This window comes from Fukomys damarensis, unplaced genomic scaffold (genome assembly GCF_012274545.1).
Source record: "Fukomys damarensis isolate Sample0158 unplaced genomic scaffold, DMR_v1.0_HiC HiC_scaffold_15, whole genome shotgun sequence".
NCBI lineage: Eukaryota > Metazoa > Chordata > Mammalia > Rodentia > Bathyergidae > Fukomys > Fukomys damarensis.
The window spans coordinates 26,974,193-26,981,313 of NW_022900927.1; the positions used below are offsets into that span (position 1 = coordinate 26,974,193).

General features: G+C 32.5%; 1 long non-coding RNA gene across 2 annotated transcripts in view; it reads left to right on the forward strand.

The window, feature by feature from the left end:
- Positions 1-7,121, forward strand: part of LOC117286147 — an 18,071-nt gene that overhangs the window by 9,683 nt on the left and 1,267 nt on the right. For both annotated transcript variants that reach the window (XR_004517279.1, XR_004517280.1), the window contains one exon: positions 2,891-2,997. This is a non-coding gene — a long non-coding RNA (uncharacterized LOC117286147). The remainder of the gene's footprint in view (positions 1-2,890; positions 2,998-7,121) is intronic.

Below are 7,121 nucleotides of genomic sequence, written 5' to 3' on the forward strand. Positions count from 1 at the left end.
TTTGTTTATTTGTTTGTTTTGAGACAGGGTCTCACTATATAGTTGAGACGGACCAGGAACTCACTATATAGCTCAGGCTGGTCTCAAACTCACAGCGATCCTCCTGCCTCATCCTCCTGAGTGCTGGGATTACAGGCATGCACCACCACACCCGGCTATTTTGGATTACTTTTGCTGCCATTTATTCTGACACCATTTACAAAACAAAAAGACACTTCAATTTAAATTTTTTCTTCTGCCTTTTAAAACTTTATTGGATGAGGTCCATATTACAATTGATGTAAATTCACTTTTACTTATTTTGAATGGGAGCACAGGGCAGTTATTTATACATAGTTCTCTTCCCCACATATATATATTTTTAACTAATATTCAGCAACTGAGGAGGCACCAAGCTTCTGCCGTATAACTGTGTTCCCAAATAATTATTGCATGCATTCAGGTTTGAAACTCTAAGCCAATGGCTCTCCATTGAGCTTGCACATACTCCCAGCTAGGATCGGTAAGTAAGGCACAGCTATGGTGGAAACCCACTGGAGAAAAATCCTCTAAGAGCAAGACTGTGTCTTAGTTAATCTACATGTAACCAGGGGCCTAATAAATGTCTTGCCAAAATTAATGGCTTTATCATCAGACCCAGAATGGCATCACCATATGATATGGCTTGCTATAACATGAATTATAAGTGGCTAACTGAATTTTAGGACTTCAATTCTGAAATACCTTCCTCAATTATGTACTAAGGCAGATGCTTAACATGGAAAGGTAAACTACAGTAACCATGAATGACCCACAGTGACCTTGACTTAGAGCTAACAGTAGCCTTTTCTTTATGAAATAATAGCTTATAAGGTGAAATCAAACAAATAACTAATAATTTTGAAGATATAAAAGCTTTATATTAAGAAGAGAACTGTTACCTAATCAATATTGTTCCACAGAACAAAGTATACTGATCATAGGAAATAAAAACTAAAATCTACAAAACTATAAATTTACAGGAACTCAAACTGAATTCACATGTGTTAGCCATTCTTTAGAATACTTTCAATGTGACAATACAAGTCATGTGTGGCCCTTTCTCTCTTGCAACCTCTTTGACTAAGGTAAATAAAATATCATCTTTATCATAACCTGACATAAAAGAATAGTGCTTCAAATTTCAAAAATTCACTCATAAGAATATTTAGATTTTAATTCATTTAAATCTTATTGGGAAGGTCTGGGGATTTAGCTCAGCAGTTCGGTGGCCTGCCTTGTAAGTGCAAGGACCTGAGTTCAATCCCCAGTACCAAAAAAAAAAAAAAAAAAAAAAAAAAAAATCATATGGGGAAAAAACTCAGACTAGATCTAGGGAGCTTGAGACTGTAATTGGACTATGATATATACAATTTAATTTATATCATCTATGTATCACAGATATGCCATTGTTTTTCCTAAGGGGCTTATAACATGCTATTTGTGAAAATATCTTCTATAATTCTCCTACAAGTTTCTTCTGCCTAAAACTTTGGAAAATGGCTAATATAGTAATACCTAGGGCTGCCACACAGATATGATTTATATTTGCAATCATAAAACATTGTATCTAGTCAACTGAATTTTAAGCAGCTGAATGCTAGTCAGAAAATTTTATCCCACTTAGGAATAGGTTCACACTGACAGAGTATATTTCCCTTGTGACTCCAGACACTGTCAGCAAGGAAAGGCTTTTAGTTGCTCCCAGTCTGAACTTGAATCTCTAAAAAAAAAGGTACTTACTAAAACTATTATCTGAGTCGCTTAAGATATATGGCCCTGACTACCAGTACTTTCTCCATTTTTCACTGCAAATATGAACAGATAAGATCTATTTCTCTCCCAGAAAATCTTGGAATGTTTCCTAAAATGGGAAAAACTAAAACAGAGAAAGAAAATCAGTTATCTTTCAATGTTTGTTGGGAGAAGGGATTCATTTCTGTGAGCTGATTTTTAAATATTCCCATCACAACAGCTTCTCAAAAACAACAAAACAACAACAACAACAACAACACACACACACACACACACACACATTTTCTCCATGGTGTTAATTTTATAAGGAAATCCTGATGTTTGATGGAGATGAGAGAATAAGCACTATTTCATTTATATTTATCTTTTGATACACTTTTCTAGCTGTTGATAGAAAACTGATTTTTTCCATCAAGTAGACCGAAAATACTTTAAAATTTGATATTTTAAAATAAATCTCTTAAAGCTATAGATTTTTTTATTTTAGAAGCTCAGGAAAGCTTTATGACTTACTAGCTAGAGAGTAATTTATTTACCGGTGATAGCCAGGTCTCTAACAAGAAACAGGCACAAATGAAACAATATGAGATGACACTAAAGATTAAATGGATATTCTATTCCTTTCTTCTCCCATTTCCCCTTCCCCCTTTTCCCTTTTCTTCCTACTTCATGTTATAAAAATGTGCCAATAAAATGAATTTTCAAAAAGTAATATTCTGTCTTTTTTGTTGAGTATTTGGGAGTTGGCTATTCAAAAACTACTTTGAATTAATAATGTCTTATAGTACAGTCAATCTTCAAAAACTTCCTAGAGTCTTATATAATGTGACTTTCAAAAAACATACACTGAGATTACTTTAGTATGAGGCTGTGGTACTTGGAAGAAGGTAAATGACTCTCAAGACTGAAAAAATGTCCAGATTAATAGCAGAATTAGAGCACAGTGTATGCGAACCATAATAAAGAGCCTAAATACCATGACTGTCATTAGAATAAGAAAAAATACAAACAGGCATACATCATTTTCCTTTATGGTTTCAGTCAGATTCAGGTAGACTTAAACTGTGTGCACATCTGTGATCAGTTTCTGATATGAATCTTCCTTCCTTGTCTGTAGGATAACCTGGAAATCACCTCAGCAGGAGCTTCTGAATTGAGATATTTGTTGTGAAGTATCAGCTAAGACAATGTTTTTGAAAAAAATAAAAATGAATCAAAATAAAAGTAAGTTATTTGATATAAACAATGTTTTAAAAAATAAAATTTATTGATTTATAAAGAATTTTTTTCAAATATTGTTTAATGGTCTTTATTTAGAATAGCTATAACTAAAAAGAAAATTTACTCTATTAACTTTCTTATTAATTTCATGGTAAAATACATACTTTATTGTGTAAAAATTCAGAATTTATTAAATCAGCTTTTCCCTAACTTCAAAATTGATGTTTAGTATTTAATATTGCCATTTTCTTCCACAGTGAATTTTTAATTTAAAATTTATCATCTTGAAAACAAGTGGGTAGAACATACTTAACATTGAATTTTTATCTTATATATAAATGAGTAGCTAAAAAAGTTTGATTTCATTTCCAGTTTTTCATTTTTACATTGTATTACCTTAAAATTATTTGTCCTAAATCATCTTTATTCCCTTCATTTGTATGATGTATATAATTATGGCACTTACTTCATGGAGTTTTATTTTAATTTAGAAAATGAAATTACATAATTCATCTAAGGCACCTAATATAGAGCCCTTTAAGGGTGGAGAGTTACTAAGTTGTAACTACTACTAGTAGTGTTGCTACTGGAATTACAGCTCCTATTTTTACTGTCAGCCCTAGCATTAGCACTTAACACTGAGTGCTTGCTTTGTACCCAGAGAAGATCCATGTCTCACTGTATATGCATAATAGCATTTGATATGTAAATTGGTTAAAAATAAGGGATTGCAGGTTTTAAAAATGTAAAAATATTCAGAAACCGAATAACTAAACAGTGAGAAAACTGGGACACACTACTAGACAACCTTAGTACAAATGCTTTAGCCATAGGAATACCATAGCCCAAAGAAGGCTATTTTTATACACACTCTGTAAATGTTTATCATTTTCTTAAGATTCATTTATTAGAAATAATTATTGAAAGACTTAGTAGACTAAACTTTTGCATATAACTTTCTCTATCCATGGAACATTTGCCAGGCAATTTTTTTTAAAGTTATAATGGACTAGGACTTCAAACATGCATTTAAGAGAAATGATAAAGAATGTAAGAAAATGAGAGATAATGAAAATTCTATACTTGTTGATCTCTGCCTCTTTTGAAGATACTGATTACAATTTTTTAAACCATTATTCAATATGAATGAATAGACAACCTGTAACCCAGAAAACATTAGTTTTGTTTTATCTAAATCACTCTTAAGGCAATTTTCAAAGCCTTTCTTTCATCTTATTGTATAATTGTCTCTGGGTAACAAGGTACAACCACCATTGTCTAACACAAGGTGTTGCTGGGGTGCCTCCCTCATTAGGAGTTGAAGAAAACTCCATCTTGAATGCAGAGATTAACAAAGAAACTCCTTGCTCCCAACATTGTGAAACAAATGATGCTAGGGGGGTATTTTTTTTTTTTTCCTACAACGAAATTTTAGAAGAAAGAGTATCTGAGCAAACTTTGAGGTTAAGAATTACAAATCCTCTAGAATGAAAGTGAGGTCTGATAACATTCAATCTCTGCATTAACTCAAAAATAGCAACATATATTTCCTGTTGAAACTTGGAGAATGATTTAAGGTTTGGCATAGATGATGATTACATGGTGTTTTGGGACAACAAAATGATGGTTTTATATTACTGTTATACTACTTGAATTATAAATAAACCGAATATAAAGCAATAAAAATTGATGGCTCTTTTGTAATGGCTAAACATTCCTAAAAATATTTTGAAAACTGGTCATCATTTACCCCAATAAATTCCAGGATGTGCTAAATTAGATATAGCGTATACTAAGAATTATCTGAGAATCTGTTTGCACAACTGGTTTATGAGACATTGTCATTTAATTTTGACATTAGAAAGATTCTTATGTTCCAGCAGGATATGTCTAGTAGAATATTTGGCATTAAAAAAGAAAATAAAAGTCCTCATAATGTCTAATATCTATAAAAAGTAAACATTCTGGTCATATACAATTCTTTTTTCCTATTATAAGTGATTCCATCATTTATTTTTGTATAACATAGCTCATTTTATTTTGCATATATTTTGTGATAAGGTAATTTTCAGTTACCGTGTCACAGAATCTTTCAATCACATTAAACATTCATCAGCAACATGGCTTTCTGGGCACATATAGCCTGATTGTGTATCTTATGTCCTTTTATATTAACCTTACATCTTATTGTTGTTGGACATATATTAATAAATACATACACACATGTAATATGCTGTCATAAATATCTTCAGATTGTCATATTTAAGTCTATTTTGAACAATCTTCCTAGACTGAATTTCTAGGAAGAACATTGCAGGGGTTATACATCCTGATATGCTAGGTTTTCATTAATTAGAAGTAAATACTCCGTAAAACATGCATACAATTTAATTCAGAAGACTTGGTCCTCCTTGCTTGTTTCTACTCAGCTTCTTGAATATGGACTAAATTGAAAAGGGTACAGTACTATATCTATTTTTCTGTTGTCCCAGATACATTTGAATACATAACAGAAAAGGATGTACCAAAGCTGGCAAAAAGCCTTTTAAATTATTCTCTTTTATTCTATTCTGTCTTTATCACTTTAATTTTTTCTACCTTCCTCTTTTGCTCCTTTACAGCTTTTCTGTTTTGGTTCTTTACACATTTATTTTCACAATATTTTGTAATATTTATTGAAAAATATAATGTTTAGGTCTTTGTAGGTTATAAAAATGAATAATTCCTGCCTTCAAAATTCTGCTTGTCTAATATTTAGGAAAAATAGACTTAGATGTACATGTTTAATTAAGTATATTGAGGGTAGAAAGTGATTAGTGTTCCACATATGCATCTCTCCCACTTATTTTATGAACGCTTTTCTTACCTTTAATAATGTGTTCAGACAGGAGTGATAGTTTTAGTGAAAACTCCTTCAAATATCTAGTAACTATATAAAGAGACTGTAGCTTCCTAATAATTAAGTCTTCTAAAAATATAGTCAAACTATCTTTGGCTAACACTTGTTTTTCTTATTCCTCATCTTGTCAATCATCTTCAGTGAGCATACAGTGTTAACAAGGGTACCAAAATTTCCATTCAGAAACTGATTTCATTAAAATGTCACTGCACTGGTTCTGGCCCATTCTATATCAGATAATTTAATCCTCTGTGGAATTACAAAATAAAAGAGTAGCACTACGGCTTAGGTCCAAACTATCCCCCCAAATTCTCACCTATTCAGGGGTAGAGCATTTGACACATTGGCTCCCTGGGGCTCAGCGGAACGTGCTGCTAGGAGGAAGGGCATGTTTGGAGGCTGTCACGGGGCCGGAACCTGGCAGGGTTCCTGTCTGTCGCTCTCTCCTTGGCTCTCTGCCACCTGGCTGCGAAGGGTGAGTAGCTGCCCTCTGCCAGGCCCCTCTTCTTTAGCACCCGTGGACTATGGACTGAACCCCCTGGGAATAAACTCTCCTCTCTCAATTTGCAGGGGAAGGCTATTTTGTCCCAGTAAAAGGAAAATGACTAATACAAATACAAACATTTCTCCGAAACACTGTATCCAATCAGCAAGCACACAACAGGAGAATTAATATTCCTCAATCCGACATGTTAATTTTTCCTAACTGAACAAATGTGGACTCCACAGTTCTCAGTATCTAAATCATATATGATAATTCAGTCACTTAAGGCAAAAAATTAACACTGTCTCAAAGGCTATTATGCGAAATCATTGTGTCAAACTTCTTAGATAAATATTGTTCCCGTTTCTAACAGTTAACAACTGAAATACAGAAAACTCTGTAATAGTTCATGCAGTTAATAAATGTGAGAAAATTAAGTCAATCAGTCACAAGACATGGGCTAGTGTCACCGTCATCGGGGAAAACAGAACTCATTTCTGGGAAGCTTGAATCATTGCAGGATTAAAAAGGAACAGTTTACTGTAATGACTGTTTTATTAAATTTAGTTTTAATAAATTCATTTAATTCCTTGTAGAGGTTTCTAAAACACTACCAAACATACAATGTTTTTATTAGTTACAAGAAACACAGAAATAAATATGACTGTACTAGAAATTATATATATATATATATATACATATATATATATATATATATATGCACACACATATATTGCTAGCTGC